Genomic DNA, 23,892 nt, shown 5'->3' with positions numbered 1-23,892 from the left:
AGCTTATGTAGGGGACTTTTAATTGAAAGTGGATGACAGTCACATGAATGCTAGCTTTCACACAAAGGCATGTAGTCATGCAGCTATTTTCGCTATTTCGCTTCAGTAGAATAAAAAATATTTAATTGCTGATTTTATGCACCAACAAACCAATTTCACACTGGAAGCTCATTTGGATTTTCTTGTTGAAGTTTCATATTAATTTACACCAATAGGAAGCTCTAGCAGGATGCACACAGATGAGTTTTTTGGTGGGATCCAACAAGATCAGACAGTGGGCGTCAGACTACAATCAAGAGAAGGCGAAAAGAAAAATAATAGGATAAAAGAAAAAAGAAGAAGGTAATTGACAGAACAACTACAAAAGTTTTAAAGAAGAAGAAAGAAGTATATAAAAGAGGCTCGAAGAAAATGGAAGTACGGTATACAGAAGGATAAAAGAAGAGAGAAGGATACAGATGGAAAAGAATAAAATATACAGACAAGTTTTTTTTCTATTTTCAAAATCAATTTTATTGAAATATTTTAAAATGTCTAAGTTAAGAAATAATTGTTATTGTTCAGTTTACTATTGAATTTTTATTGTGAGTAGGTAGGGGATAAAAAATGACTCCTTCAAATTGTTCTAGAGCTAAAGCTTGGTATAGTATCAAGTACTTACCTAAGTAGAGGGAAGCCTCTGGATCCAAATGAGGCTTCCCTCACTGTCCTCTGGTCCCTTGTTGCCGATCACAGACTCTCCATAGATTACTGACAAGGGCTTGTTGGCAATCACATCTGGATCACAGTCCTCTTCAAGCACGAGCGCGGCAGTACTGCGCCCACGCAAGTATAGCCACGCCTGCATGGTAAGCCGGCATACCAGAAGAGAAGAGCAGAAGTGATCAGCTGGAGGGTCTCGGGCAGCGACGGAGGACTGGAGAACAGTGAGGGAAGCCTCATTAGGATCCAGCCGCTTCCCACTCCTTAGGTAAGTATGTGTTTCTAAACCCGAGTTTCGGTTGGGTTCTCACCAAGGAGAGGTGGGTATCTGGGGTCCATTTATTATTAAAGGTGATTTCCAGATTTCACCATAAATCAACCATCCCCTCTGCCCTCTCTTGGCTATCTGATGCCTGCAATGGCTTCACTGCCTAGCCAGCTGTCAACTTGCAATTCACATCTGTAGAGGCCCTATGGTGGCTTAGAGGGTCCTCTGCCCAGCTGTTGACCATGACACAAGGGTTATCATTGCTAATGATGAATACTCCCTCATATATGAACAAGCCATCCTGATAAATAGAATAAACTGTCCCATCGGGCTGTGTAACAGGGGTAAGTGGGAGGAAACTCAAGAGGAAAGTTATTTGTGTTAGGAGCCAAGGAAATAAAAATCACAAGATACATGTAGATAAGGAGATTAAGGAGATGAGTTTTGTGAATAAATTCTTATGTAGCCCCCCCAAAAAAACACCCCCTTCAAACCACGTCTTATATTAACTACAGTATAGAAAAGGGGTCTTGAAAGGTAGGTGAAGTGGACCTGAACTCTTGCACAGTGCAGAGAAATGCACTCTGTATGTATTTAGAGAGTTTAGCCTGCCTAATCCCCCCTCATATGTGACTAATCACAACAGTAATTTGATCTCTCAGTTAGCTGGCTACCTTAGCAGAACAACTAATTTGTAAACAGAGGATGTTAACCCTATGTCGGCTTCCATAAAAGCAGGAAGTAGACACACTGCAGATTAATTGCAGGATTTGTTCCAGCTGGAACAAAGAAATGTTTTTCTTTAAAGGTTATTATGCTGTGGCCTATCTTTCAGGGAAGAGCGGAAGTTCTGAGTTCAGGTCCGCTTTAATCTGCAGTTCTATAATTTCAGTTACAAACACATAATAGATCTTAATCAATCCAGGAAAACCTAATAAGTAATTTCCATTGTGTCGCTAGTTAATATGCAAAATTAATGAAATGGATAACAAGCACACATTGGTGAATCACTGTATTTATACTAGAAAACTCATTAACATGTTAAGATGTATCCCCTATTAAAGTGGACCCAAACTAAAAATACAAGATTTCAGAAATAAAATCTATTTTGAAAATTATAATAATAAATAGCAGCCTTTTTTCAGCTGCATGATGACAAATATAAAATATTTTACATTTATTGGAGAAACCCCTCCCTTCCTTTCATATTGCCGGCAAAAAATCCGGCAAACTGGTAGAGTAGATGGTGTCCGACAATGGAGGAATTGCTAATAGCTGCCACCTGTATAACTCTAGTTATGCAAAGAGAAGGGTGAAAAGCATGTACTGAAATGCTCATAGGTTTGAAGGAGTGTTTATTTATATTTGTATGTGTCAGAGTGGTGCAACTAAATATTTTGAATTAAAAAAATGTTTGGTTTGGGTCCACTTTAAGCTGATATTATTAATGCTACACCTACCTCTCACTTGGCAATTGCTCACTGTTCTAAGGATACAGGATTCCTTCAATGATGCTTGAGGGCTTGTTTCCACTGTAGCGGTGCGGAATCGCCTGGATTCCACCGCTGAAGAAATCGCATGCGGCTGCGTTTCCCCATGCGGATTTCCCCGCGATTTCGCATGGCAAGGAGCCATGCGAATTTAACCATGTCACTGCCTGTGTTAAGTTCCATTGGCTTTCATGCGAAATCGCATGCGAAATCGCGGGGAAATCCGCATGACAAAGCCGCATGCGATTTCCCTATTAAATACATTAGCGGCGATTCGCATGCATTCCACTCGCAGGCGAATTCGTTGACTCTTTTGTGCGTTTTTTTACCGCTGAAAAAAACGCACCTCAACAACGCTACAGTGGAAACAGGCCCATCCACTTGCATTACATGTGCGAATCCGCATGTGTTGGACACATGCGGATTCGCGATAGTGGAAACGAGCCCTAAGAGGGATCAGAACTGTCCAATTTATCAGTGAACATAAGCTAAGTCACTGGTCACATGTAGCAATCTCTGCTGGCAGTCATTGGCTCATTTACAGCTCTCATTCTTCTGTCACTAATTGGTTTAGCATGGGAACACTGGCAAATCCCACACAAATTCCTCATCATCTCTGCTGGTGCTTTGAGCATTACTGCACATGGAAGCAACTACACTGAAAGATCAATAGTTCATATTAGGACTCTTAAGAGACTGTCATTGAGCAGCTTTATAGAATGTTTAAACAAAACATAAAACAATGAAATATCTAAATAAAATAAAATAATAAATTGTTTATCGTATTAGTTTATTTTCAGCTTGGGTTCACTTTAAAGGGCACATCCGAGCAGTACAAAAATTAAAAAAAATCCACTTACCTGGGGCTTCCTCCAGCCCCTGCTTGCCGTCCTGTGCCCTCGCCGCAGCTCCGCTCACAGATGGTGGTCTGGGGTCCCCTCCGGCGCAAGATCCCCACTGCGCGTGTGCGAGCGGCTCTCAGAGCCGCACTGACGTCACCCAGACTGTACTGCGCAGGCGCAGTAGTTCTACATTTGCACAGTACAGTCCGGATGACGTCAGCGTCACGCAGTGAGCTGCATGCTGGAACGCAGAAGAAGCCGACCCGGAAGCCAACACTAAGAAAATGCCTTTTAAAAAAACATAATACGTCTTTTTTTTTTTTTATTAAAATACAGTCACCAGATTTTTCTTGGCTCAACCTGGGACGGAAGGGGGGTGCTAGTGCTGCGCGCAAAGTGCACCGAGCTGAAAAATGTGCATGTCCATGACCGTGGAGGAAAAATGGGTGTGTCCATGACCGTGGAGGAAAAATGGGTGTGTCCATGACCGTGGAGGAAAAATGGGTGTGTCCATGATATGGTATGGGCAGAGCAAACTGTAATGTAAATCTGAGGCAGTGGGTCAGAGTTTCCTCCCAAAAGAAAGATAGACAAAGTGACCCTAAAGGTAATTAGGCAATGTTCTCCAAACACATAACAAAGCAGTGTTCCCACAATGATGTGGTGAAATGGGAGATTTGCATCATGGATGTCAGTCCATGACATGACTATGTACTCTGTAAAGTGCTGCAGAAGATGCAAGTGCTGCATAAATACATAATAATGACTTTGACTATGGCCGGGATTAGATTGTAAGCTCTGCCAAGGACATGACTACATTCTCTGTAAAGTGCTGCCTTACATGCCTTGGCTATATAAATACATAATAATATCGTAGGACATTAGACTGTGACTATGGTGGGATTAGTTTGTGTGTGAAATCTGCAGAAGCTGCTGATGCTACACTATTAGTATACCATTTAATAATCATGAGCCCCCAAAATGCCAAATGCGGCAACAATAACCCCAAAGTAGCAAATACAGTCTCTATGACCATCAAATAATAACTGCAGCAACCGTTACCTCCTACAAATAAAATGCAGCAGAAAACGATTACTCTGACTCCGCTAACGGTAAATGAGGCAAGCTTTATCTCATGCGGCCACAGAGTCTCACGCCTGGGACACCCAGCGGCCAAAAGTGGGACATAACCTGGGACACATTGCAGCCTGGGGCAGGGGACCCTGAGCCTGGGACATGTCCCAGTTAAAACGGGACATCTGGTCAGGGTAATTAAAAGAAACCTGAAAGGAAGCAATGATCAGTATTTTTACTTGCCTGGGGCTTCGCCCAAAATCCTCCCAGATGGCTCTGTTCTTCAGCAATCTTCACCTGTAACTGGGCCTCAGTCACAAAGCAGGTGCTTTTGGCGCATGCGCCAGACGAAATAGCGCCTGACTCGGGACATTAGCGCTATAGTGCGTGCCCTATGCACGGGTAATTCAGCGTTACGCCGATCGCTGGATCCCAAATTTCTTCTCCGTCCAAGTTACTATGACTCTGGAATGGCTAAGGGGTGGGAAAGGGATATCTGGAAGTTCCTTTACCATTGGTCCTCTTAGCAACTTTGCAGAACACCCCCCACCACACCCAAAAGCGGCTTGGGAGGGGCACCCCAATTTAAAAAAAAAAAAACTGAAAAAAAACTACAGCTAACACCATTTTAGAGAAGAGAATAAATTATTAAAATATGATTCAAACAAAAAGAAAAAAAAACACTGTTTTGAGCTCAGTTATGTTACCTGTGGTTGAGCAGGGGTTAAGTGTAGAGCTTCTGTGCCCTCATGTTTAACAACAACTCCCATGGCTAAATTCACTAATTGGATCAGGAGAAAAGAAGGTACGTACCATAAAAAGTCAATGAAACAAGCTTGTTTGTGTATGGCCATGCAAGGTAATTACTGTCTGTCTGTTTTCTTATTTGGATTATGCCATTACCAATTTGCATTTGTTAGACAATCAATAGCCCGTAAAGTGCAACTATTAGTCATACTATGCCAGGGAAAAAAAACACATATTTAAGTAGATACTTACTTGCTCTACTTGCATAACAGATGTATTGCACTGTCCACATTTTGATTTCAGTGTATTTTATATAGTAACATGGCCAGAATTCGGTCCATGGCAGGGGCTGTCTTGGGTCCCATCGGCTTCGGCATCCGCCTCCCCCGCATCCCCCCTCACATCTTCTCTCCTCCCCGCACTATTATCCAGTTCAGCCTATCTAGACGTGCATGTTCGTCCAGATAGGCTCTGATGCTGCTGCTGCGCTGCGCTGCTACTGCGCGCTCCCGCCGCCTGCCGCTAGCCCCCCGATCCGTGAATGGGAATATAGTTCCCATTTACTGATCTATGACCCCTGCAGAAAAACCTATGATCGCTCATCAGAGACCGCCGTCTTTCTGCCAAAAAAAATAAATCAATCCCATCCTCTTTCTAGTTCCTGGATGCAAGATCGTTGGCATCCAGGATTTTTTGGACTGTGGCCATCTTGTGGCCAAATAGTAAAATACACCCACATACATTTTTTATTAAACAATTACATTATTTTACATTTAAAATTAGCTGTTTCCCTCCCACACCAAAAATTTCTCAAATACATTTTTTAATAAAAAATAAATTAAAAAAATTACAATGAAAAAAAAAACAAAAAACAACATAAATAGTTACCTAAGGGTCTGAACTTTTTAAATATGCATGTCAAGAGAGTATATTATTATATTATTTTAAATTATAAGCTTGTAAATAGTGATGGACGCAAATAAAAAAAATGCACCTTTAATTCTAAATAAAATATCGGCACCATAAATTGTAATAGGGACATCATTTAAACGATGTAATAACTGGGACAAATGGGCAAATAAAATACATGAGTTTTAATTATGGTAGCATATATTAATTTCAAACTATAATGGCCAAAAACTGAGAAATAATGAATTTTTTTCATTTCTTTCTTAATCTTCCTGTTAAAATGGATTTAGAAAAAAATTATTCTTAGCAAAATGTACTACCCAAAGAAAGCCTAATTAGTGGCGGAGAAAACAAGATGTAGAGCAATTCATTGTGATAAGTAGTGATAAAGTTATTGGCAAATGAATGGGAGTTGAATGTTGCTCGGATGCATGAAGTTTTTGACACAGTGGGGCTAAACCGGTTAAAGAACTTAGCGGGAATGAATAAAGGCAGTGGGTGCAGACTCACCTGCTCATGGTGGCACTGGAGTTCCCATCTATACACTCTGCAGTAGTAGTGCACTCTGCAGTAGCAGTAGGAACTCCAGCGTGTGGAACCATATGGAGGTAAGTCTGTGTGCACTGCTTTTATTCCTCCCCGCTTCGCTGAGTAATAGTGCAGAGAGGAGATGCGAGGGGGGATGCAGGGCAAGGGGGGATGCGAGGCGATGAGGGGATGCAGCAGGAGTGCGGAGAGGGGCACACAACAGGAGGGGGGCCGCGGACAGTGACAGAGGACAGCTTCTGGCCCCCCTCCCTGCGTCCTAGCAGCTGCAAGTGACCAAAAGCAGGCAGCCAATCAGAGAGGAACAGAGGTGAGGGACAGAGGCTTCAGCCAATCAGGCTTAATTAGCATGCATTACAACTTCTCTTCTCTTCAACTTCTTCAAGCGTACGAGAAAAAGCCCTGGGGGTGTGGGGACTAATCTATTTAAAAAAAAGTGAAATTGATTTTCAACTTTTGAATTGCCTTGTTAGCATCTTTTTTTAGCCTCACAGTTACTCTTTAATGGTAACAGTTATTATAATTGAATCAGTCTGTGGCCATACATGGTACAATGAAAACGTTCGATTATTCGATTTATTCGATCTAAATGATCGAATCGAATGAAAGTTAAAAATATTATTTTTTTCAATCAAGAAATTCGAACGATTATCCTGTTTTTTCGAGAAAAATCTGATCGGACATGCTGGAATAATCTTTATATTCGATCAAACGGAATAACCGAACTAAATTATCTAATCCAAAAAAAATGAAAAATTGTACCTTGTATGGCCACCATTAGATTCTAAACACCTTTCTTGCATCTAGTAAGTGAAAAGCACCAGACAGCTAAGAGAAGTAATCAAATCAGTAATCACAATTAACATAATTTATACTAGAAAGCAGGATTTAAAGTCAGACAGCCGGCAGTGCCGACTCCACAGTAAAAAATTTAAAGTGACTCAACAGTAAAAAAGTTAAAGTGAACCTGAACTGATGTTAAAAATGTATTCCTGAACTTATCTGGGGTTTCGCCAGCCTCCCATGTGAGGTGGCTGGCAGCGGCTCCGTTACCTGTCGGCCTGGCTGGGAATCATGCTTGACTGTCCATGCCGCCTGTCCTGCTCCTCCAATGTGCAGTTCACTCTTTCGAGAACGTCAACGGGTGGGCAATCAAGACGGGCATGTGAACTCCCACCTGGAACCAGAGGACGCAGAGGGACCTCACAGACTACAGGGGGCTGGAGGAAGCCCCAGGTAAGTTCATATCTTGTATATATATATATATACATTTTTATATAATAAATATGGCAGCCTCCATATTCCTATCACTTCAGTTGTCCTTTAACCACTTTGTCCTCCTTGACGTAGAACTACGTCAAGGAGGCCATGTGCGCTCCCGCGGCCGATCGCGCGCGTGCATGCGTGCTCCCAGCCGCGAATCGTTAGCCCAGGAACCAATGAATCGGGCCATGGTGCCCGATCACTGATTCCTCGCCCCCGCAGAAAAAGCGACAGCTTCTCTCTCTTGGAAGCTTCGCTTTTTCTGCCTCCTATGTCCCTCTAAGCGTACATGTTGCGCTTAGAGTGATGTCATGTAAACAAAAAGTAAAACTAAATCTATATGTAAAAAAAAGTAAAAATACACATATATTTACCTAAAACCAGGGGCGTTTCTAGGGTCCTTGGAGATCGGGGGCACCTGTGGGCACCAGGCGGGGAGTTATATGGCAAAAAAATGGGCGTGACCATGCGGTGAGTGGGCGTGGCCATGGGTGGGGCCAAATGTACATGAACTTAGCAGCGGTGTAAGCTACAGATAACGGGCCTGCCCATCGAAATATTGGATGGAGCCCCCTGTCCTTTATTTGGATAATTTACAATCAGTATAGGCATAAATCAAAGATGTATACGCACATACAATTTTGATTGGTCAATTACTGACCCCCAATTTTACCACCCCCGTGCAGTAAGTGGGCCAACAGACAATGAATTTTATGAACAGAGCTAAAATTGGCTAATCAAAATTGTATGTGTGTACCAGGCTTTACAGCTAATACTGTACATACTGAAAGTAGCAGGGATCAGCATACAATATAGCTGGTTTACAATCAGTAAAGGCACAGAGTAACACCTTACACTGTACACACTGGAGGTAAATCAGCACACAGTGCAGCAACTAGAGAACAGCGTATACTGTACATACTGTAGGCAGCAGAATTCAGCACACTGCAGCTAGCGTGCCAAAAATATGAGGATCGCGTTGTGCGGCGTGCTCATCGTGCGCACCGAAAAATGGGTGGGCCATGGACCAGAATATAGGTGTGGTAACGGCCGGGTGGAAACAAATTTACATGGACCTAGCAATGGTGGGACATTAGATTATGACAGTGGTGGCGAACCTTTTGGAGGCCGAGTGCCCAAACTGCAACCCAAAAGTCACTTATCTATCGCAAAGTGGCAACCGCAATTTAAACTAAATACTGTACAAACGTTTTAACTCATACATGAACATTATGGAAAATCCAAGTTGAAAATAAACTGTGAAGATAAACAATTTCATCCATCCTACTCCTGAAAAATGTATTCAATTTTTTAGAACCTCCCAGTTTTATTTTCTGTTTTAAAAAGCTAAAAAAGTAGGTTTAATGCTATTGTCTCATATGATAAGGATTCAGCTTTTCCCATAGTCTCGCAGTTAGCAATCATGTGACCCCCAACAAGACAAATTCAGCAATCATGAGGCCCCCAACAAATCATGAGGCCCCCAACAAGACAAATTCAGCAATCATGAGGCCTCCAACAAATCATGAGGCCCCCAACAAGAAATTCAGCAATCATGAGGCCCCCAACAAATCATGAGGCCCCCAACAAGACAAATTCAGCAATCTTGAGGCCCCCAACAAATCATAAGGCTCCCAACAAGACAAATTCAGCAGTCATGAGGCACATAAATAGACAGCATTTCACATAAATAGGCAGAATCCCCCCTTAATATGGTAGCCCCCACGTTAGGTAGTGAGTGACAGGAACCCCCAGGTTAGCTAGTGAGTGACAGGCGCCTCCAGTTAGGTAGTGAGTGACAGGGACCCCGATAGTGAGTGACAGGGAGCCCCTTCAGGTAGTGAGTGAGTGACAGGGAGCCCCTTCAGGCAGTGAGGGAGTGCCAGGGAGCCCCTTCAGGCAGTGAGTGAGTGCCAGGGAGCCCCTTTAGGCAGTGAGTGAATGCCAGGGAGCCCCTTAAGGCAGTGAGTGAGTGCCAGGGAGCCCCTTCAGGCAGTGAGTGAGTGCCAGGGAGCCCCTTCAGGCAGTGAGTGAGTGCCAGGGAGCCCCTTCAGGCAGTGAGTGAGTGCCAGGGAGCCCCTTCAGGCAGTGAGTGAGTGCCAGGGAGCCCCTTCAGGCAGTGAGTGAGTGCCAGGGAGCCCCTTCAGGCAGTGAGTGAGTGCCAGGGAGCCCCTTCAGGCAGTGAGTGAGTGCCAGGGAGCCCCTTCAGGCAGTGAGTGAGTGCCAGGGAGCCCCTTCAGGCAGTAAGTGAGTGCCAGGGAGCCCCTTCAGGCAGTGAGTGAGTGCCAGGGAGCCCCTTCATGCAGTGAGTGAGTGCCAGGGAGCCCCTTCAGGCAGTGAGTGAGTGCCAGGGAGCCCCTTCAGGCAGTGAGTGAGTGCCAGGGAGCCCCTTTAGGCAGTGAGTGAGTGCCAGGGAGCCCCTTCAGGCAGTGAGTGAGTGCCAGGGAGGCCCTTCAGGCAGTGAGTGAGTGCCAGGGAGGCCCTTCAGGGAGTGAGTGAGTGACAGGGAGGACCTTTAGGTAGTGAGTGAGTGCCAGGGAGCCCCTTTAGGGAGCGAGTGAGTGACAGGGAGGACCTTTAGGGAGTGAGTGAGTGAGTGACAGGGAGGACCTTTAGGGAGTGAGTGAGTGAGTGAGTGACAGGGAGGCCCTTTAGGGAGTGAATGAGTGAGTGACAGGGAGGCCCTTTAGGGAGTGAGTGAGTGACAGGAAGGGCCTTTAGGGAGTGAGTGAGTGCCAGGGAGCCCCTTTAGGGAGTGAGTGAGTGCCAGGGAGCCCCTTTAGGGAGTGAGTGAGTGAGTGCCAGGGAGCCCCTTTAGGGAGTGAGTGAGTGCCAGGGAGCCCCTTTAGGGAGTGAGTGAGTGCCAGGGAGCCCCTTTAGGGAGTGAGTGAGTGCCAGGAAGCCCCTTTAGGGAGTGAGTGAGTGCCAGGGAGCCCCTTTAGGGAGTGAGTGAGTGCCAGGGAGCCCCTTTAGGCAGTGAGTGAATGCCAGGGAGCCCCTTAAGGCAGTGAGTGAGTGCCAGGGAGCCCCTTCAGGCAGTGAGTGAGTGCCAGGGAGCCCCTTCAGGCAGTAAGTGAGTGCCAGGGAGCCCCTTCAGGCAGTGAGTGAGTGCCAGGGAGCCCCTTCAGGCAGTGAGTGAGTGCCAGGGAGCCCCTTCAGGCAGTGAGTGAGTGCCAGGGAGCCCCTTCAGGCAGTAAGTGAGTGCCAGGGAGCCCCTTCAGGCAGTGAGTGAGTGCCAGGGAGCCCCTTCAGGCAGTGAGTGAGTGCCAGGGAGCCCCTTCAGGCATTAAGTGAGTGCCAGGGAGCCCCTTCAGGCAGTGAGTGAGTGCCAGGGAGCCCCTTCATGCAGTGAGTGAGTGCCAGGGAGCCCCTTCAGGCAGTGAGTGAGTGCCAGGGAGCCCCTTCAGGCAGTGAGTGAGTGCCAGGGAGCCCCTTTAGGCAGTGAGTGAGTGCCAGGGAACCCCTTCAGGCAGTGAGTGAGTGCCAGGGAGGCCCTTCAGGCAGTGAGTGAGTGCCAGGGAGGCCCTTCAGGGAGTGAGTGAGTGACAGGGAGGATCTTTAGGTAGTGAGTGAGTGCCAGGGAGCCCCTTTAGGGAGCGAGTGAGTGACAGGGAGGACCTTTAGGGAGTGAGTGAGTGAGTGAGTGACAGGGAGGACCTTTAGGGAGTGAGTGAGTGAGTGAGTGAGTGACAGGGAAGCCCTTTAGGGAGTGAATGAGTGAGTGACAGGGAGGCCCTTTAGGGAGTGAGTGAGTGAGTGACAGGAAGGGCCTTTAGGGAGTGAGTGAGTGCCAGGGAGCCCCTTTAGGGAGTGAGTGAGTGCCAGGGAGCCCCTTTAGGGAGTGAGTGAGTGAGTGCCAGGGAGCCCCTTTAGGGAGTGAGTGAGTGCCAGGGAGCCCCTTTAGGGAGTGAGTGAGTGCCAGGGAGCCCCTTTAGGGAGTGAGTGAGTGCCAGGAAGCCCCTTTAGGGAGTGAGTGAGTGCCAGGGAGCCCCTTTAGGGAGTGAGTGAGTGCCAGGGAGCCCCTTTAGGGAGTGAGTGAGTGCCAGGGAGCCCCTTTAGGGAGTGAGTGAGTGCCAGAGAGCCCCTTTAGGGAGTGAGTGAGTGCCAGGGAGGCCCCGCCGCCGCCGCTCCCCCCACCCCCCTTACCTTGTAGCAGACCTCAGGATCAGCGGCGACCCGACCAGTAAGAGCGGGCGCTGGACGCACCCGCTCGATATGCGGAAGTGATGTCACTTCCGCATATCAGTGCGGGCGCTGGGTCCTAGCGCCCGCACGATTGGTCGCCGGCTCGCCGCCTGATCCTGAGGTCTGAGTGACGCGGCGGCGGCTGGAGGGAGCCGCTGCCAGAGGGGGCCGGGAGGAGATCCTTGGCACCCCAGGATAGATTGGGGGCACGTGCCCCCCCAAAACAGGGCTAGCGACGCCCCTGCCTAAAACAAATACTATTTACAGCCCACCCTCCCAAAAATACCCACATAAAATGTTTAATAATAATAATAAAAAAAAAAAAACATTACAATAAAAAAAAAAAACACATTATTATTTACCTAAAGGTCTAAACTTTTTAAATATCTATGTAAAGATGAAATATTTCTATTTTTTTATAAGCTTGTAAATAGTGATGGATGCAAAATGGAAAAAATGCTCTTTTATTTCCAAATAAAATATTCTCGCCATACATTGTGATAGGGACATAATTTGAACAGTGTAATAACCAGGGCAAATGGGCAAATACAATACGTGGGATTTAATTATGGAGGCATGTATTATTTTAAAGATATAATGGCCGAAAACTGAGAAATAATGATTTTTTTCAGTTTTTTTTCTTATTCTTACTGTTAAAATGCATTTACAGTAAGGTAGCTCTTAGCAAAATGTACCACCCAAAGAAAGCCTAATTGGTGGCGGAAAAAACAAGATATAGATCAGTTCATTGTGATAAGTAGTGATACACTTATAGGCTAATGAATGGGAGGTGAACATTGCTCGGATGCATAAAGTGAAAACGACCGAGGGCTTAAGTGGTTAATATCAATCATCCCTTAGTAATGTACCTTGCCGAAATAAAGATACTGTCCCCTGTATGTTAAATAGAGTGAGGAAAGATTTTACAATAGGCAAAAATTGACTAAACAATTTATAAAGTACGTAATACTGTAAAAAAATAAGCAATTGTCTTCATTAAGTTATATTCAGTAAAGTCCTTAGGAAAGAGCTGTCATTTCAGAGGTGATCTGTAGAGGGAACTAGGCGTATATATAAAAGAGAGTTTCAGGAAAAGATGGAAATTCTCTCTATACTAACATAAAACAAAGGGGTCATTCAGCTTTAACTGGAGAAACAATTACTTATTTTTTATGTTGAGAATCTGAAAGAAAAATGTTCTTTTGCTTAACAATACTTTTTTCATCCAGAGTAATAACTAAGGTGTTACTAGCAAAAGAAAATAAACGCCGATAGCTGGTGTCCTTATGACTAATGTGACATTTCAGAAAATGTATATTGATTGGATGTGGCTCTGACTCCATCTCCCATAAGATCTGGAGCTGTTAAGGATTGATTGTGTAGTGACAATGAAAAGAGGCCAGTGCTTCTGAATTGAGGATACAATTATTACTGTGTAGAAATCCTGTCGTTGTCATCTTCTTTAGGTCATGGTTCATGACAAATACTTCAGGTCTAGACCAAGGACAGCTGAATTTTAATAAATGTAAGTCACACATTGGTCTATCTATGCTTCCAGGCTTAGTTGCAAACTGAGAAAGTAAAGACCACATGAAAGCTTTACAAATATTAAAGTAAACCTGAGGTGTTACAAGGATTTATACTTACCCTCTGACTTCCTCCATCCCCCTGTAGTCTGTGGCCTCCCTTGGTGTGCATCTGCTCCCGTCCGTTCTTCTAAGATCAGACCTAGTAGTCGGGGAGCGCGACCAACGAGGCACACAGCCATGGCCACACATGCACAGTAGTCTGAGACTGGCTCAGTCAGGGACTTTACCGGAGCTAACCACTGGAGGACGGACACACCGGGTAAGCTCTGGATCTTGCCATGTAACGTCTGCTGCTGGGCAATGTACTGCATCTGTAGTTCCACCCCCTGCCTGCATGCCTCTGTCTCATGCATGCTTCCTCCCCGTTCACTTAGGTAAGGAATTCTGTTCATCTCACGCCAGCAGCCAACCTGGCATCAACACCAGCCAGGCCAGCCAGGCCAGCCAGGCCAACATCATCACCACCAGCCAGCCCAGCATCACCACCAACCAGGCAAGCCAGCTCAACATCACCACCAGCCCAGCATCACCACCAGTCAGGCAAGCCAGCCCAACATCACCACCAGCAAGCCCAGCATCACAACCAGCCAGGCAAGCCAGCCCAGCATCACCACCAGCCATGCTAGCCAGCCCAGCATCACCACCAGCCAGCCCAGCATCACCACCAGCCAGGCAAGCCAGCCCAGCATCACCACCAGCCATGCTAGCCAGTCCACCATCACCACCAGCCAGCTCAGCATCAACACCAGCCAGGCTAGCCAGCCCAGCATCACCACCAACCATGCTAGCTAGCCCAACATCACCACCAGCAAGCCCAGCATCACCACCAGCCAGGCAAGCCAACCCAGCATCACCACCAGCCATGCTAGCCAGCCCACCATCACCACCAGCCAAGCTAGCCAGCCTATCCATCACCAACTGCTAGCCCAGCATCACCACCAGCCAGGAAAGCCAGCCCAGCATCACCATCAGCCATGCTAGCCAGCCCACCATCACCACCAGCTAGGCCAGCTAGCCCAGCATCATCACCAGCCAGGCCAGCCAGCTCAGCATCACCACCAGCCAGGCAAGCCCAGCATCACCACCAGCCAGGCCAGCCCAGCCCAGCATCATTACCAGCCAGGCAAGCCAGCCCAACATCACCACCAGCCATGCTAGCCATCCCACCATCACCACCAGCCAGCCCAGCCAGCCCAGCATCACCTACAGCCAGGTCAGCCAGCCCAGCATCATCATCAGCCAGGCCAGCTAGACCAGCATTAGTGTCAGCCATCCCAGCTTCAGCACCAGCTAGCTCAGCATCACTGCCATCCAGTCCAGCATACATCACTGACTACTGACAGAGACAGGGGCCATTTGTGACTGCTGAAAGAAACTGTCACCACAGGTGATTGCTGCCAGAGACGGGGACCACCTGTGGCTGCTCACAGAATTTGGTGATCTGGGGTAAAACGCCCGCAAATCGCCCCAGTATGAATGGGCCCTAATTGTTGACACAGCAACTGTACCTGCACAGAAAAGAGACAGATTGCATGTACAGTACCAGTGTAACAAACAGTGCACTAACTCATATTTATATTAATAAGGAATCCTGCTTTACTTCACATTCGATTCACTGCGATGGGAGGATGAACACTGTACTTCATACCTCCCAACTTTTAAAGACGAGAAAGAGGGACACTTAAGCCACGCCACTGCCACACCCCTGATCATGCCCCGTCACACCTCTAGTCAGGCATACCATCAAGATTTTATAAGAAAAATATGTTGTTTTATAATTCAAACCGCACTGGTCCTTTCTGTCCTGGTTCATTTTCCTTCATATTAACATTTTAAAATTAGTAATATATCAATTTAAAGAGAACCCGAGGTGTGTTTAAAGAATGTTATCTGCATACAGAGGCTGGATCTGCCTATACAGCCCAGCCTCTGTTGCTATCCCAAACCCCACTAAGGTCCCCCTGCACTCTGCAATCCCTCATAAATCACAGCCGTGCTGTGAGGCTGTGTTTACATTTGTAGTGTCAGTCTCAGCTGCTCCCCCGCCTCCTGCATAGCTCTGGTCCCTGCCCCCGTCCCTTCCCTCCAATCAGCAGGGAGGGAAGGGATGCAGGCGGGGACTGGAGTTCTGCAGGAGGCGGGGAGAGCAGCAGATTGACACTATAGAGATAAACACAGCCAGCTCTGACAAGCTGTTTGTCAGCAGCGTGGCTGTGATTTATGAGGGATTGCAGAGTGCAGGGGGACCTTAGGGGGGTTTGGGATAGCAACAGAGGCTGGGCTGTATAGGCAGATCCAGCCTCTGTATGCAGATAATATTCTTCAAACCCACCTCGGGTTCTCTTTAAAGGATGGGAATAAAGTTTAGAGTCAATCAAACACATTTTTAGTAGAGAAATACATATATTTACATAAAAAGAGGAACAAAGTCCTGAAAGAGGGACAAATAAGGAGGGACAGAGGGACAGGGCTCCCAAAGAGGGACTGTCCTTCCAAAAGGGACAGTTGGGAGCTATGGTACGTCCTCATCACTGTTTACAGTATTACACTATTAGGTAAGGCCAATAATCTTACTATATCTGTAATTCCTGCCTTGCACTGCATTGTGCCAGCATACTAATTGCTGTGGCATAACAAACGTTCTTTTGTATAAACAGTAATATTTGTACGTTTGTTATCGCAGCGAATGTAACGAAAGATCATATTGTTGAGCATACAGCAGCGGGATCCATTGAAAAGTCAATGAATTCACAAAGTAAGCCTCTAAAGGAGTTAAACTGTATACCTTCAAGCTCTAGGACTAGCGCGGTGGTTACCAGCATTCTTGGTTGCTAGGCAACTCTACCATCTGCCACAGTGCTCTTCCCTGCAGCTGCATAGATATACACTTGCAACACCCTTTAGTTCCTGTTAATTTCACAATGAATACATACTAAAAATACTTACTGCAAATGTATTTTTAGCCTCCAGATAAAAATAGGCACACAGAATTAGCTCAGAGGTGTATAGCTGACAATTATATAGACAACGTTGACATTCAGCAATTGCATTAGTGTAGTTTAATTGCAGAATCACTCAGTATTATTATTTTGTCTTATTTTCTGAAGAAATAAGGTGGATACTGGGCGCCTTACCATGCTTTCCTGGAAGCAGAATGTCCACGAGCCGGTCAATTAAAGACAGATGTGACCCCTCATCACCCACCTAACTACACTTGGGCCAGCCCCTCCCCCCATGCACAGACCTGTTGGCTGCCCCGCCCTCTCCCCTTCCCCTAACCTTTATCACAGGGGCATGTTGGAAGCTATGAGGGCGTGGTCCTGTGCATTATGCAGAGCGCGCTAGTGGAGCATTATACATGTTGAGTTTGCAAGGGCCATGCAGCCAGTCAATCACCATGCAGCGTCGGTCCCATGTCATGTGACAAGGACGAAAGCCAAAAGGACCTATACTGTCGCCAGGAGCAGGTAATGTGTAATGTTCCGCTGCCACTCTGCATTAACTACATACAGGACCGCACCCCAGCTCCCTGCCCCCCCCCCCTCCTGCAATGGTGGGGGTCGTGGGGGCTATTGTTACACCCCTGTCACCCACTCTTTCTGCTGCAATTTTCTATGCAGAGCTACCACTACAGGTAGTATTGTAGGACAAAGGGCCATATTCACTTAACTTTAGTATAGTTGCCTTGTGCAGGGAGCGCATGACAATTTTACAGTTACTTAAAGCTAATGTAACCCCGTTTTTTCTTTTTAAAAAAGGCAGATACTCACCTAAGGAGAGGGAAGGCTCGGTCCTAATGAGCCATCCCTCTCCTCTCTCGTGGCCCCCGGTGCTGCGCTGGCTCCTCCGTTCAAATCCCACGCCGAGGGGACTTCGGAAGTCTTCGGGAGCCGAGTCCTCCCGAAGACAGGCGGCACACACGCGAGTGCATCATAGAGGGCGTGCGCACGTGCGCAGTGTAGAGCGGCCCGTCTTTGGGAGCACTCGGGCTCTTGAAGCATTTCCGAAGCCTTCCTTCGACCGGGAGACAGCGGTATTTAACCGAAACAGTCGAATACCGCTACAGGGGAGCCAGGACAGCAGCGGGCACCGGGAGAGGGAGTGCTCTATGGGACCCAGAGCCTCCCTCTCCTTAGGTGAGTGAGTTTTTTTTTTTTTTAAACCGGTTCCCATTAGCTTTAAAGATGAACTCCAGTGACGATAATGTAATAAAAAGAGTGCTTCATTTTTACAATAATTATGTATAAATGATTTAGTCAGTGTTTGCCCATTGTAAAATATTTAAAATCCCTGATTTATATTCTGACATGTATTACTTGGTGACATTTTTACTGCTGGCAGGTGATGTAGCTGCTGCTTGCTGTTTTGGCAGTTGGAAACAGCTGTAAACAGCTATTTCCCACAATGCAACAGGGTTCACAGACAGGAAACTGCCAAGAGTACGTACTCAGAATTCCTTTGTTGGAGGGGTTTCACCACAATATCAGCCATACAGTGCCCCCTGATGGTCTGTTTGTGAAAAGGAATAGATTTCTCATGTAAAAGGGGGTATCAGCTACTGATTGGGATAAAGTTCAATTCTTGGTCGGAGTTTCTCTTATCATCAAAAAAATCATGTTTTTATTTTAAAAAGCTCTTTAGCATGATTGCAGTGCCTAAAACGCTGCATCCCCGCGGCTGAAAACTCAATTAATCACCCCGGGGATCGCTTCCTAGTAGAGGCAGAGCTTTGAGCTGTAGCTCTGCCTCTACTCCATCAATCTGCGCGGATCACTGCCTCTCCCCACCCCTCTCAGTCTTCTTTCACAGAGAGGGGCAGGGAGAGGCGGAGATACGCATGGATTGACGCGCATGGAGGCAGAGCTACAGCCCAAACCTCTGCCTCCCCGGGAAACAAAATCCAAGACCAGGAAAGTCATGGATGTTTGCCCCGGGAGTTAGGGATGATTAATTGAGTTCTCAGCCTCGGGTATGCAGCATTTTAGGTGATGCAATCATGCTAAAGAGGTTTTTAAAATAAAAACATGATTTTAGAGAGGCTTCAGAGTCTCTTTAAAGGAAAGGTTCAGGGAGGGTGGAGGAAAAATAAAAATCAATTTCCACTTACCTGGGGCTTCCTCCAGCCCGTGGCAGGCAGGAGGTGCCCTCGCCGCCCCTCCGCAGGCTCCCGGTGGTCTCCGGTGGCCTACCCGACCTGGCCAGGCCGGCTGCCAGGTCGGGCTCTTCTGCGCTCCAAGTCCTGGTACTTCTGCGTCCCACGCGGGCGCGCTGACGTCATCGGACGTCCGACGGGCTGTATTGCGCATTCGCAGAACTACTGCGCATGCACAGTACAGCCCGGCGGACGTCTCATGACGTCAGAGCGCCGGCGTGGGACGCAGAAGTACCAGGACTTGGAGCGCAGAAGAGCCCGACCTGGCAGCCGGCCTGGCCAGGTCGGGTCGGCCACCGAAGACCACCGGGAGCCTGCGGAGCGGCGGCGAGGGCACCTCCTGCCTGCCACGGGCTGGAGGAAGCCCCAGGTAAGTGGAAATTGATTTTTATTTTTCCTCCACCCTCCCTGAACCTTCCCTTTAAGCCGACAATGTAGAACAGGTTGCACAATTAGCGCAACTTGTGTTACCCAGGCAAGGCTTTCATTGCTAGGGTGATGCATGTTACGCTTGATGGCGTAAGTAATGGCAATATTGCTATGGGCTCCCTGAGCACGGCAGCTTTACTGAAGTTTAGTGAATAAGGCCCATAGTATTTTACACAGCAGGTAAGAGTCTTATGCCTGGTACACACAATGCAATTTCCCTTCAGATTCACAATTAAATCGATTATTTCTAATAGGACCGATCTGTTTTCCGATCTATTTTGTACTGAACTGATTGGAAAATCAATCAGAAAAATGATCGGAAATCAGATTGGACCTACCAGAAATTATCGATACGACCGTCAATCTGACAGGAAATTGTATTGTGTGTACCAGGCAGAAGGAGCTGATTCACAAAACTTGTTATGCATTAACTCTTCTTATCTGTTTTCCTGTCAAATTACCTTTCTTACTCTGTGAGGTGCCAAGCTATCGTTGGACTCAGAGCTGTGAGATACTCCGGTTATTCATTGCCTGATGAAGCGGGATGTTGCCCGTGAAACGCGTTGCACTTTTATGTAGGAGTATGTGAATAAACAGTTTTTTCTTCAATCAACAGCATTTTGGTCTGTTTGTGTGTGGACGGACCACCACCGCCACCTAAACCGTTTTAAACATTTTATCGAATTTTACCCTATTGGCGCCTCTGTAATTTTACGCATCAAGTTGTCCACCCTCGGTGGAAGGGTGACACACCCTCCTTTCTTCTGTCTACAGAGAGCGACATCTTAGTCCTGAGTGGGGTCAGGCCTAATCTCCCCACCTGCATACACAGTGGTTGCCTTAGAGCAACCCAGGTTTGTAAGTACGATACTTACGTTTTATATTTCTTTTATTTATACATAATATACTACACTATATTGGGCTCTCGGTCTTCATTTCTTACCTTTCTGTATAAGTCTTAATTTTTCTATCCTTATCTGTTTTATTTCATGAATCAGGATTGGTCCACACTAAAGACCAGGTTCATTTTAGATGTGTCCATTTTGACTGTGTCCATTGTGTTTGCTGTGGTAAAGGCATGCAAAGTCCCCTCCTACATGACTTTTCCAGACAGCGCACAATAAACGGAAATGTCTGCCATGCTCTGCTGTGGCTCTCCGACAGACACCAATGGAGACCAGAACAGAGTGGAGAACTGCGAGGCATCTATTGGATCCACTGTAACCACTTATGTTGACAATCTGGCATGTGTGGACCTTGTCTTAAGTCTCCTCATCTGTTTATCTCATTAATCATCCTACCCAATACTGGGAATACACGATGAGATTTTTCTGTAGATTTACTGTCCGATCTTATTTTTGATCGATTTTCCGATCGATTTTCTTATCAATTTCCAATCACTTTAAAGAGAAATTGATCAGAAAAACGATCGAAAATAAGATTGGACATGTTGGAAATTATCTATCGAACCATCTCTCTGCTGAAAAAACTTATGGTGTATTCCCAGCATTATAGCTGAGATCAGTGAATCCAGCCATAATGGTGGCCATACATGGTACAATTTGTAATTTTTTTTGATTAGATAATTTTGTTCGATTATTCCGTTAGATCAAATGTAAAGATTTTTCCAACATGTCCGATCAGATTTTTATTGAAAAAACTGGATAAGTGTTCGTTTTTCTTGATTGAAAAAAAAATATTATTGACTTTCATTTGATTCGATTGTTTTGGTTGAATAAATAAGAAAAATCAAACATTTTTATTGTACCGTGTATGGGCAACATTGGGAAGCTATTACTGTGTACTGAAAAAGTATTCTTTAAATCTTTTAAAGTTAGCCAGAAAATGGTATCTTCCTATTTCAAAACTTTCTGCCTTAAAGTGACACTGAAGCGAAAAAAAATCATGATATAATGTGTAGTACGGATAGTTAATAGAATTTTAGTTGCAAAGAAAGAGTCTCATATTTTTATTTTCAGTTATATGTTTTTTTTTTTATAACATTGTTTTATTCTCTAATATTTGCAATTTGCATACTACTCCGCATTCTAAATGATTTCACAGAGCCGGCTAATGCACTTTTGAACTTTACTTTGCAGAAAAAACAAAATATCTGTACAGTGACAGACACTTGAGATAATAAGCTTCAGAAGACAGAGCTCTCTGCAACTTTGAAATGACTGGAGCTCAGATAAGCTCTTTGGCATAGATAACAACTGGAGTTTCTTAACTCTTCCTGCACTGAAAACAATATTAGACTCATATCTCTGCTGTTTTATTTCTTAGCTGTACTACACCTACAAATCATTATATCATAAGTTTATTTTCAATTCAGATTCCCTTTAACTGTTGGCTAACACGATACAATATTCTACTAGTGCACTTTAAAACAGGACACATATAAAAGTAGATAAATACTTGATCTACTTACATAACACATGTATTGTACTGTCCACGTTTTGATTTCAGTGAATTTTATATAGTAAATTAAGAGAATTCTGTTCCTGGTGGGAACCATGTCTTTTGCCCACAGTTTGAGGCTAAATATTGATGTCATTTCTTCCCTTACCTTTTTTTTCTTTTCTCGTCCAATCGCTGAGTCACCTCAGCCTTGCTTGTAAACACAAGTGAGCAGAGGATCATGTTTCATCTAGGCAGGCAAATAAAGAGAAGAGGAGGAAAATATTATGGATAAAAAGAACCCCCAGCATGCAACTGAATGGCAATGGCTATTAAAGGGCCAGTGCTCCTAAGGTATGTGATAACTCCAAACCATAACAGCAGAAAAAGTTTTGAACGTTTTGAATGCAGGATTAGCATCTTTATCACTTAATACACTCAGACCAGTTGTTGTTAAAATTTGATTTTTATGGTGGCAATCCCGCTTTAAACTAGAATTGAAAAGGTACTAATTACTGTCCATGTTTAATGACACGGCAGAAATTCATTGACCCTCAACTTGTCCTGGGTCTTCCCCTTGCAAACTTCAAACAATGCAGGGATGTGCACACATGATGGAGAATGTGGTTACAGTGCACACAGGACATTATGGCTGCTCCAATTCAGCTTCCCAACCCGAGATTAACTTCCCTGTGGTCTGGGAGCTCCCTCGCCGTCCTCCCAGTCCCTTTAGTTGTGCTCCTGTCAGCCCTGTGAGGTCCACGACTAGGTTAAGTTGTGGACTACTGCACATGCGTTATCCCTGGTGCGCACAACCTTCGATTGCCATCCCTGCACTGTGTTCAGTAAAACACTAGTAACATTGCAGCACGCACTATAAGTGCCATGACATACCTTTACAATGACGCTCTATACAGCTACAGACCCAACAAGTGGTTCTACATAGCAGTGTGTAATCCTAACACTGTATTTGCTCAACCTTGACTAGACTTCAGCAGTAATCCTGTGGATAATCGATTGAATTACTTTACTGCCATCCATCACCTTCCACTTGTCCTCCCACACACTCCAGCTGAGATTTTCCAGCATGCCCAATCTCCCGTTCACCTGTGCAGCATTGATTGAAGTCCGCGCTTTACAAATGGTATTGTATTGTATATTATTGTAATTGATCAATTGGGCATGCGTGGGTACAAATTATCACTAGCAGATTCAATCAAAATGACCAAATTAGATGGAAAGATCAATAAGTATGACCAGCCTTAATGAAGAAATAGTGAAACAATGCACACATTTTATGCTAAACGCAAATTGTGCTATGTGCGCAGCACATGCTACCTGCATAATCACTGGTAAAATTGCCACGTTCTATTTGTACAAGGCAATTTTTACTGCTGATATTAGCCAAGTTTTGAACTTCATCCCAATCAGTAGCGACAGGCCCTTTCCCATGAGAAATCTTTACCTTCTCTCAAATAGATCATCAGGGATGTATGGCTGTTATTGTGGTGAAACCCCTCCCACAGTGTGATGACTCAGGACTAAGGCCCCACCTACACCATACAATTTTTTGTGCGATTCGATTCATCAATTCGATTCGATTCAATCCGACATGTCTGATTGGGATTCGATCGGTAGTGTGATCGATTTGACATTGTTTGGCAATGACGTTCGACCACACTATCAAATCAAATCCTGATCGGACATGTCGCATTGAATCGAATCAATGAATCGTATCGATGAATCAAAAATTGTATGGTGTGTAGATGACAGTTCCTATCTGTGAACCTCATTGCAAGGTGGGAAATAACAGTAACTCCCTCTGTGCATTAAACTCTCAGTAAATGAACATTCCATAGATCACCTGGCGCCTGGCGGAACTAAAGATGTTGTCACCAGTGAAATTTCAGAATGTAAATCAGGGAGAGGAAATATATTACACTGGGCAAACACTAATATTGTAAATAATAATCAATTGTATTCATTATGTTATTTTCACTTTAGTTCTCCTTTAGATGACTATACCTCTGTGTCAGTAGAAGAGGCTGCAATCTTTAATCACCTTTTTTTTCTAAGCCAATCCAGGTTTGCTGAATAGAGATGGCCCGAACCTCCGATTTTAGGTTCGCGAACCTCCGCAATAGACTTCGATGGGGAGGCGAACTTTAAAAACTAGAAACATTTATGCTGGCCACAAAAGTGATGGAAAAGATGTTTCAAGGGGTCTAACATCTGAGTTTTTGCATGGATGAGTGGGATAAACGGCAAAATTCCCGACACCCGGGGAAAAAACTGG

At 45.3% G+C, this 23,892-nt stretch overlaps 1 protein-coding gene across 1 annotated transcript in view; it reads right to left on the bottom strand.

The window, feature by feature from the left end:
* The window catches only part of PRKCG (protein kinase C gamma), a 539,544-nt gene extending 537,067 nt beyond the window's left edge, over positions 1-2,477 (bottom strand). Inside the window, exon 1 of the mRNA XM_068241314.1 lies at positions 2,431-2,477. The gene's annotated coding sequence lies outside the window, so the exon portion shown is untranslated. The remainder of the gene's footprint in view (positions 1-2,430) is intronic.
* Between the last annotated feature and the right edge of the window lie 21,415 nt (positions 2,478-23,892).

The sequence above is a fragment of the Hyperolius riggenbachi genome, chromosome 6 (genome assembly GCF_040937935.1).
Source record: "Hyperolius riggenbachi isolate aHypRig1 chromosome 6, aHypRig1.pri, whole genome shotgun sequence".
In the NCBI taxonomy this organism is placed as follows: Eukaryota; Metazoa; Chordata; class Amphibia; order Anura; family Hyperoliidae; genus Hyperolius; species Hyperolius riggenbachi.
The sequence above is the reverse complement of the archived record's forward strand: the minus strand, read 5'-3'. Positions and strand labels throughout refer to the sequence as shown.